Source organism: Nannospalax galili, unplaced genomic scaffold (genome assembly GCF_000622305.1).
Source record: "Nannospalax galili isolate Female #2095 unplaced genomic scaffold, S.galili_v1.0 scaffold59, whole genome shotgun sequence".
Lineage (NCBI taxonomy): Eukaryota > Metazoa > Chordata > Mammalia > Rodentia > Spalacidae > Nannospalax > Nannospalax galili.
In genome coordinates this window covers 2269433-2280068 of record NW_008344412.1, presented here as the reverse complement: position 1 = coordinate 2280068, position 10636 = coordinate 2269433, and the positions used below count along the sequence as shown (strand labels likewise).

Here is a 10636-nt window from a genome sequence, read left to right as displayed (position 1 = left end):
AAGTCAGGAAAAGGCCATTGTCACAGTGAAGACAGACAGAGGAAAGAATTCTCTCTTAGCCTTTTGTTCTAGCCATGCCTTTGACAGATTGGCAGAGGACTACTCACATTGGGAAAGGCTATTTTATTCAGTCTGCCAATGCAAATACTAAACTTATCTAGAAATATGCAAATAGATATGCCTACAAATAAGATTTAACCAACTGTTTGGGCACCCCATGGTTCAGACAACTTGGCACATAAAATCAGCCATCACACTTTCTCAGCACAACAAATCTGAAGCATGCAGTACCTTTCTGTCTTGTTACTGGTGATGTTAGCTGGATAAGGCAGTCTTCCAAATTTCTCCTCCGTAACAATAATAATTTCCTATTAGCAATTGGAATGTATCTTATGATAAAAGAGTTGAGGCTACATAAATGACTGCTTTTCCATCAGTCTTATCTACTAATTTTAGCATCCATTAATGATTCATGAATGAGGCCATTATTACTCTAATGCTACCAAATGAGAGCTTAATCGTTCCATCAATATTCTATATTTCATTTGGATTCTGCTCTCATGTTTATTAATTGTTTATATCAGCATGGGCATGAATAAATTTGCTTTACTTTCTGGGTTACAAACTGTAACTATATGTATTTTGTTGTTAAGATTGTCCTGTATCTCAACAACTTAAAGAAGTCTTTCTTTAATTCATATTTCAGGAACTTTGCTCTATGCATTCCCATGTTCAGTTATAAAAGATTATTGTAAATAAACAAGTTTCCTGCATAATTTTAGATTTTTTGAACATTTTCTTCACATTTTGCTTCTAAAATGTTTGATTAAAGCTACTATACTGAATAATGAGAATTTAATGGCTACACAGCAAAAACAAAACAAGAAAGCCAACCTCAGTGATCCCAATAACCACAAAGTTATTTTGTTCTTCCAGATAAATGACTGTTTGGATCTTACAGCATTGGGTTAACATGTTATAAAGACATTCTCACCACCTAAGCTACTATTTCAAAGAAAAAAATGTGAAGAAAATGTAAAAAAATTGACATTTAAAGTAATTTCTATGGATTGATCTTTGAATAATTAATATACAGCATTTGTGCTCATCCTTTTTATAACCCACTCATTTTTATCACAGTCTCACTAGCTGAGAGAGACATAACTTGTCATATATATTCATTGGTTTCTTTTACTTCAAGTCACAGAAAGCAATTCTAGCTCTCATTCTGAAATGAATTTATTGACCAGATGTGCGATAACTCAGAGAATGGGGTGAGCCACTAGAAACCTGACTCAAGAGAAGTGTCAGAAGGGGCTGCAGGGATCCATGAAGGAGGACCAACAAGCGGTCTCTGAAAAGCTTCTGAAGACAGTCTGTGATTCCCTTCAAGACGCAAATACTGCAGAGAAAACAAATGCTGTATCTTGACTGACAGCCCTAAAAATATTGGGTCCACTTAGAAACCAGGCTAAGACATGCATGCTCAGTAGCCCAGCACTAGAGCAGCTGAAGCAGGAGGTTAGTAGTTTTGAAGTCAGCTTTTTACATGGCAGAATTCTGTTTGAAAAAGAAAGGATCCCCTGGGGGAAGATATTATCTAGTTGGGGTGTACCCAAATTGACTGAAGTAAATATTCAAAAGAAAATGGTTTATTTGGGAGGTGATCCCAGGCAACTTCAGTAGGGCAGTGGGGAAGAGAGGCAGGGATAGGAAAACAGTCAATAAAAGATTTGTTTTCCCAAGGATTTCCCATTGTAGACAATTGGTGTAGACAATTGTAGCAGATTGTCTAGAATGCACATCAGTTATTTCAACTGATAGGTAAGGAAGCTAGGATGTTTTCCATTCATATCCGTTTATATGATTTGTTGAGGACTTCTGAGGCATTAACTTTTGAGCACTTTGGTCATGTGAGATCAATGTGCTATCACAGCCAGACAAAAGTTCACATAATAAGAGAGTCATAGCTGGGTGTGGTAATGCATACTACTTTAATCCCAGCACTCAGGGAGGCAGAGGCAGGCAGATCTTTGTGATGAGTTCAAGGCCCGCCTGGTCTACATGGTGAGTTCCAGGCCAGCTGTGGTTGTCTCAAAAATACAAAAAAAAAAAAAAAAAAAAAAAGAGTCAAAGAGAGTCATAGGAGTTTTGAGTAAGCAGCCTTCTGTGATTAGAAGAGCCAAGATGATGCGCACAGATGACAGGCATGGCTGAGAGTGATTTCCAATTATTTTCATTATATTATTTCTGAGAGAGTGAGAGAGAGAAAGAGAGAGAGAAAGAGAGATACCACAATGTATATATAAGGCTCAGGTCATCAGGTCTCTCCTTCTACCGTGTGGATTCCAGGGATTGAGTTCAGGTTGCCAGGCTTGGCAGCAAGCACCTTTACCTGCTGAGTCACCTCACTCTTTTGTTTTTCTTTCTCCCCTTTAAACCTTTAACCAATTACATAAAAACCAAAACCAAGGGTTTTACTCTGAGTGTGTGTTAAGTTTTTTTTCTTGTTCTGTGAGACTTTTGTTCTCACATTACACCTTCCTGGGGAAGACTGCCAACTCTCCCTTTACTCTCAGTCCTGCTGTGACGTGTGTGTGTGTGTGTGTGTGTGTGTGTGTTTGTGTGTATGTCTGTATGTGTGTGTATGTCTGTGTGTGTGTGTATGTCTGTATGTGTGTGTATGTCTGTGTGTGTGTGTGTATGTCTGTATGTGTGTGTATGTCTGTGTGTGTATGTCTGTATGTGTGTGTATGTCTGTATGTGTGTGTATGTCTGTGTGTGTGTCTATATGTGTGTGTCTGTATGTGTGTGTGTGTGTCTGTATGTGTGTGTCTGTATGTGTGTGTGTGTGTGTGTATGTCTGTGTGTGTGTGTGTCCCTGTGTGTGTATGTATGTCTGTATGTGTGTGTATGTCTGTGTGTGTATGTCTGTGTGTGTGTGTGTCCCTGTGTGTGTATGTATGTCTGTATGTGTGTGTATGTCTGTGTGTGTATGTCTGTGTGTGTGTGTGTCCCTGTGTGTGTATGTATGTCTGTATGTGTGTGTATGTCTGTGTGTGTATGTCTGTGTGTGTGTGTGTCCCTGTGTGTGTATGTATGTCTGTATGTGTGTGTATGTCTGTGTGTGTATGTCTGTGTGTGTGTGTGTCCCTGTGTGTGTATGTATGTCTGTATGTGTGTGTATGTCTGTGTGTGTATGTCTGTGTGTGTGTGTGTCCCTGTGTGTGTATGTATGTCTGTATGTGTGTGTATGTCTGTGTGTGTATGTCTGTGTGTGTGTGTGTCCCTGTGTGTGTATGTATGTCTGTATGTGTGTGTATGTCTGTGTGTGTATGTCTGTGTGTGTGTGTGTCCCTGTGTGTGTATGTATGTCTGTATGTGTGTGTATGTCTGTGTGTGTATGTCTGTGTGTGTGTGTGTCCCTGTGTGTGTATGTATGTCTGTATGTGTGTGTATGTCTGTGTGTGTATGTCTGTGTGTGTGTGTGTCCCTGTGTGTGTATGTATGTCTGTATGTGTGTGTATGTCTGTGTGTGTATGTCTGTGTGTGTGTGTGTCCCTGTGTGTGTATGTATGTCTGTATGTGTGTGTATGTCTGTGTGTGTATGTCTGTGTGTGTGTGTGTCCCTGTGTGTGTATGTATGTCTGTATGTGTGTGTATGTCTGTGTGTGTATGTCTGTGTGTGTGTGTGTCCCTGTGTGTGTATGTATGTCTGTATGTGTGTGTATGTCTGTGTGTGTATGTCTGTGTGTGTGTGTGTGTATGTGTGTGTGTGTGTGTCTTGCTGGCTCTAGTAGTGACTTTCTTGAGTAAAATTAGAATGCTGTAACAAGGAATCTGGAGATGGGCAGGCAAAAATGCTCTTGGCTTCATCACCAGTGCAACTCATTTTACAGAAGCCATTGCTGGCTTCAAGTTGCTGCATATTCTGTTTCAATTAGGATGATTTCAGTGACAAGTAGGAGGGTATCAAACTATAAGTGGCTTAAAACACAGAGGCTGAATCAAGCATGGAAAAGCTATATTTTGCAGCCGTAACAGCAGAAGTTTATTTCTCACAATGAGAGTCAGCTGAACCATTCATAAGTTCCTGTGATTACTTCAGGGGAAAACAGTAGGGAGTCCAACACTGAACACAGTGTTTATTTAGTTAAAGTCACCCAGCCATGCTTTGTGTGAAGAAATACCGTGTTTCTGGGTATCCAGCAGTAGAGAGGAAGAGAATATTGTCACCCAAAAGTGACAAATACCTTGATGGCCTGGAGGGAGGTAGTTCCAGGACTGTGGCAATGACTCAGAAATGATCTAAGACACAGTTGCTTCCTGTTGTTAGGGGTCAGAAAAAAGAAAGCCTGACAGTGTGGCACCTTGGCATGCTGAGTACCTGAACAAAGGTCATGGGACAGCCAAAAGCACTCCAGAACAAAGGTCTTCAGCTCCTCATCCTCATCCTCCTCTGAAGCACGTCAGAAACCAGAATTCCTCTTCTTCAAAGCAATTATGAAAACTAGAACCAATTTTCCCCCAAAACCAGTCATAAAAATTAGAATTATAGCTTTAACATTCTTCCTTTTTTTTTTTTTGGTCTTTTTGAAACAGGGTCTCCCTGTAGCCCCAGCTGGCCTGGAACTCACCATGTAGACCAGGCTGGCCTTGGACTCACAGAGATCCGCCTGCCTCTGTCTCCCAAGCCCTAGGACTACAGGCGTGCATCAGCACACCCGGCAACATTCTTCCTTTTCTATTTAAGCACTGGCCACAATGAAATTCTCTGACCTAAACTATATTTGTTACTTTTCTTGTTGCTGTGATCACAAACCTGGCAAGAAGCAACTTAAAGAGGAAAGGTTTGTTTGGGCTCCCAGTTTGCTTCTCGGTACAGCCCACCATGGAGGGGAAGTCATGGGGCAAAGTCTTGGCTGCAGGAGGTTGAGGCAGCTGGCTACATTGCAACCACAGTTGGAAAGCAGACAGCAATGGATACATGTGCTTGACTCTGTTTCTCTTTTTGTTTCAGTCCAGGATCCCAGCCCATAGCACGGTACTTCCTCCATTTAGGGTGGGTCTTCACACCTCAATTAACCTAATTTATATAACTCTCATAGACACGCCCACACATTTGTTATTAGGGGGATTATAAAGCCTATCACTTTGACAAGCAAGATTAAACCCTCACACCTACCCTTGCTTCATAATAGGTCATAAGACACTTGTTTCACAGAAGTCCTGCCTCATGGTTGAGAAGAATAAATGCCACAACTCAAGAGGTCCTGAAGACCAGTCATAAAAATTAGAATTATAGCTTTAAGTTGCTTCTTGTCAGGTCTGTGATCAAAACAACAAGAAAAGTAACAAAAGGCACAAGGGGGGGCTTGCTGTGTTTCCTCACCCAATCTCTGAGCATTAGATCATATCCTCTTTGTCTAGTCACATTTCCACATGGCTGTACCTCCTTCATTTAAACTCAGCATAAAATGACATTTCACCCCATATCTTTGAGTCTTCATTCTGAAGGTTCCTGTGTTGCATAAAACTGCAATCACACGAATGTGTATGCTTTTCCTCTTGTTAACCTGTCTCTTATTACAGGAGTTCCAGCTGTGATCCTTGGGATGAGGGAGAAAAAGGTCACCCTTTCCACCTTGCACCGTTTTTTCAATCTGGCAACCCTGATTTGTTGCCCAGCAACTGCAGAGTCACGTCCTCCCACATCAGTATCCAACAACTGGAGGAGAAAGTTGTGGTCTTTTTCCCTCTTTGCTTTTTATCATGTGGAACAGGATTCTTTTCTTCTCTCCCTTCCCTCTCTCTTCTCTTCTTCCATCCCTCTCCCCTCCCTCCCTCCCTCCCTCCCTTCCTCCCTCCTTCCTTCTCTTCCCTTTTCTCTCTCACCTCCCTAGGAAGAACATTTTCCCAAGAAGCCTCACAACAGATTTCTCATTACACCCACTGGTCAGAACTGGGTCCCATGGCTAGCCTTAGACACAAGGGAACATCTGACAGCTTCAGCCTGGCTCACAAAAGGCGGACTCTGTCAACTTAGAGAAAGAGGTAGGGGTGGCAGGAAGGACTCAGTCTCAACAGGATATGGTGGTCTGCCATACTGCTGAAATACAACTTATAGGGCTGGAGAGATGGGTCAGCCATTAAGAACACTGACTGCCCTTGCAGAGGACCTAGGATTCCAAGCACCCACATGGCAGCTAATAATGGTTCATAACTCCAGTTCCAGGGGATCCGATGTCCTTGTCTGACCTCCACGGGTACTGCATGACTGGATACACTTACACACATGCAGGCGATACACTCATACACATAAAACTAAAAAAATAATAAAGGGTGGGCATGGTGGCGCATGCCTTTAATCCCAGCACTCGGGAGACAGACGCAGGTGGATCCCTGTGAGATCAAGGCCAGCCTGGTCTATATAGTGAGTTCCAGGACAGCTGGGGCTACAGGGAGACCCTGTCTCAAAAGACCAATAAATAAATAAATAAATGAATAAATAAATAAAAAATAAATAAATAAAATATTTTAAAATAAAAATTTGAAATAAATCTCATGGAATTTCACTATGTGGAACTCTGAGCACTGTCACAGATGGAACAATTGCACCCAGTATGCCTATTTCCAGAGGTCAACATCAAGCAGCCTGAGAACAGCTGCTTGATTGATTAGACCAGAAAAGGTGACTTTTCAAATTCAGAATAGTTTAAAAGACATTTCTGCTACACAAAGCTTTTCAGAACTTTTATGTAAAACAGTAGACTTCAAATAAGAAACTAGGGTTGATTGTAAAAATTTTCCCTCTTAAGGGACAGATTACAACTTGGCGCTTTTTCCCCCTCACAGAAATTCAACTTCTGAACTCTAAGCAGATAAATGAATAATAAATGATCTGTCACTCTTAGAATCATATACATTGCCAGGAACTTTAATATCAGCTTGAAAAATGGGCTCTGCTCTCGCTGCCACTGTTGCTGCCTCTCCCCACAAGTGCAGAAAGGAGGCGCTGAGGGTCTCTGCCTCGGAGGCCCCGGTGGGAAGGTCCAGCAAGGCAAAGAAGCAGCATCAGGAGCCGTTGGAGGGGCCCGGGCCATGGATGCTGTCTGGGCCAAAGTGGACGCAGCCGACAGGCTTGGAGACCCTCTGGAGGCGTTCCCAGTACAACAGAAACAGCTGAATGTGTCCACTGAATGTAAGCAAGCGTCGGACTGGAGCCAGCCACTGTGGATTGAGCCTTCCACATGACCCAAACAGACGTGTAGACCTTGTATGAGCAGAGCAAGTGGGGCTGGAAGGACTGAGAGAAACGGGGAAGAAATGATGGATGACTGAGCCTGGCACCTCATTGTTTGGGAAAGCAGTACCATACCGGTCTCCTTTTCCCACTTTTGGTTTGACATGGAGTGTGGAGATGAAGTCCTGTAAGCAAGGTGTTGTGGAAAGGCAGGGACAAGTTCCTCATTCAGATCCTGCAGCCCCAAAGCACGCAGATGAAGAAGGCGATGTGGACCGTCTTTAAACACAATCATGGCAGTTACCAGTTCTTCTGAGAAGAGCTGCAATTTGAAATTGACCTCTCTTCCTCTAGCATGTCTGGTTGCTGTGGGGAGGACGCTAGGAAATCCTGAGCTGGAGGACCAAGTTTGGGATCAGCTAACACTCCCACACAGGTGGGTACGATGGTGGCTGCTGCCGCTGAACTCCTAGCACCACTTGCAAGTAAAACCACTGTCCTTAGGCCTGTCCTCTCCCTTGGTCTTATGTCACTTGCCAGGTGTCCCCAAAGCTGGGGCTCCTCAGCCCTGTATGTGCCAGATGTACCCTCAGAGCACAGAACCCTGGGAGCCTTGGTCCCAGCTACTGTTCTGCTTCTGCTGGAAGAGCAGAGTGCTAGGCAGATACAGGAGAGGGTGCTGCAAGAAGCGCCTACAGGATGGCCACCAAGCCAGTCTCACCTAGCAGCTGGCTGCATCCCCACTAAGTTCTTGAGCACTGGAATGGAAGGTTCCCCACTTCTCTGCAGCTGAATTCTTCACAGCCTCCCCACCCCAACCCCTTCTGTGCCCCTATATGGACAAGTGGAATGTTTATACCCACCTTTGTGAAAGACCTGAAGTCCTGGTCTGGAGTCTGCTCGTGCCCAATAAGGACTGGACTCAGACAACCCAGTGCTCTCCCAGAGACCATGCAGCCCTTTGATGCCAAGATGCAGAGGGGTTCTCCAGCTGTGTTCTTACAGATACAGAGTGGAGTTGTCTCAGGGAATCAGTCAACTTCAGGAGGGAGGCTGACTCTCCATTGCTGTCAGTAAAGGGCTGTCAGGGCCAGGAAGAAGCATTCTGAGGGTCCGCCCCAGGACACTGCTTCCCAGGGCCTTTGGACTTTGCTGCCTTTCATACTCAAGAAGTCACAGGTCCTGTTTGTTCTTTTCATTCCTCAACACTCTCCCCCTCCTCTCACCTCAGCCCAGGTACCTCTGTTCTTAATCGCAAGGGGAAGTAACATCAGGGAGCCTATCATCTTCCCCCACAACGTCCCCTCCTTCCTGGTATGGTTAATGCTGTTTTCTCTTACTGTGGGTGCTGACAGCACTCTGAAGGTGGGGTGCCACCAACCCCCATCAGAAGAGCCGCAGCCAGGATCAAGCCCCTCTGCTGATACTCCCCTAGCCCTGCCCCTCACCTCCTCAGTGAGGGGGCTGGTGCCACTATCCTGGCCCAACTAGGCTGCATCAGGAATGCCCTTCAGAGGCCCTCGGCTGCTCTTGTTTTCTCGTGTCCCCCTGTGGGAACAGGATCCAGCTGGAAGAGGGCCTTCCGATTCTCAAAGGATGAAGAGGGTGTGGGCTCAGAACTTTTGGGCCTAGTTCCTCTTCCAGGAACCAGCAAAACCAAATCCTCACCCAAGATAACTTCCCACCTCCTCATTGGAGGAGCCTTTGGGAGCCTTTGTGCATACGCTTTCCTGAGGGTCTGTTTGTCCTCTGCCCTCCGAGCCTGCTCACCCCACCCGCTGCCCTGACTCAGGCTGTCTGTACTGACAAATCTCCCCAGAGCAGTTCTCACTTACTGCTTAGATTCTTGCTTGCACAGTGCCCTGGGCCCATAGGGCCTTTCTTGTCTTGCCCTGTGCTATTGATCCTATCAGCCTTGTGGCTGGGCACTCCATGGAAAGGGCCTTGCAGCTTTTTACTGGAATAGATCTACCTTTGCCTCACCTGCTGGCTCCTGGAGAACCAAACACCCTGGGGAAGCTGCCAGAGGGTATTAATTATTAAGGCTCCTTCCAAGAATCATGAAACAGCAGAAACATGTTTGGAAGAGTTATTCCTCTCATCCCTGTTTCAAAGGACACTGAGGGACAATTATCGTCTCAGATCATGGATTTCTGATAGCTTCTACTCAGGGGACCAATAGGAAAGCCCAGTGTAAACCTCATGTGAGGTGAGTATATTGTCGCTTTGTAGTCACTGGATGCCTGACATCAGGATGCCTGGCACCAAGACACCCACGGGGCTTAGTGCCATGACCTGCTCCCTTACGCTCTTGCAGCTGTGTCCCAAAAGGCCCTTCAGGATCTCACTGGACCAGAGGGGCACTGGCCAAGACCGGCAGATCACTCTCATGGATGTTGAGCCCAATGGTTTGTCAGATATCTGTCTTCCTCCACTGCCTGAATCTTCGTTTTAAGAAACAGCAAGGCTTACTGTATCAGGCTTTTTGGGTTTTGTTCATGGAATGTTAAAATACTTGTTTTGGGGCTGGAGAGATGGCTCGGCGGTTAAGAACACCGGTTATTCTTGCACAAGACCCGGGCTTGAATCCCAGCACCCACATGGCAGCTAACAACTGTCTGTAACTCCAGTCCCAGGGGATCCGACAGCCTCTTCTGTCTTCCATGGGCATTGCACATCATGATTTTGGGTTTTGTTCATGGAATGTTAAAATACTTGTTTTGGGGCTGGAGAGATGGCTCGGCGGTTAAGAACACCGGTTATTCTTGCACAAGACCCGGGCTTGAATCCCAGCACCCACATGGCAGCTAACAACTGTCTGTAACTCCAGTCCCAGGGGATCCGACAGCCTCTTCTGTCTTCCATGGGCATTGCACATCATGAGTGCACTTACCTACCTGCAGGCAATACATGCATACATATAAAATAAAAATAATAAATAAAATATTTTTTAAAAATTTGGTGTCAAATGTGCATATGACTTGTGTATGTGTGGGTCATTTTAACCCTTTCTTGAGCTTTTTTTTTTAAAGAGGAAAGTTGAAATATAAATTTCTTCTATATATTTTTTTCTTTAGCAACTTGTTTCACTGAAATCAAAGGGAAAAGTGATCTCTTTGCATGAGTTCTACTTGTATGTCATTAATAAAAGACACTTTGTTCCAAACAACAGAAAAAATGGCAGCAGGGATTTCTGTTTAAAATGACAGTTGCCTAATAGCTTCCAATTATTTATCTTATTACAATAGCAAAAGAGGAAACAGTGCAATTAAAAGCTAAATCTTAAAAAAATATTATAATAAACCTGAAATAAGTTCATGGAGAGTAAAGCAAATGGAGTTGAACTGAGGAAAAATTATCCTATTTCTTTACTCTGGAAAAAAGAAAAAAGGA

At 44.2% G+C, this 10636-nt stretch overlaps 1 pseudogene; it reads left to right on the top strand.

Annotated features, from left to right (window-relative positions):
- The first annotated feature begins 2114 nt into the window (after positions 1-2114).
- On the top strand, positions 2115-7708 carry LOC103740090 (annotated as a pseudogene).
- The last annotated feature ends 2928 nt before the right edge of the window (positions 7709-10636 follow it).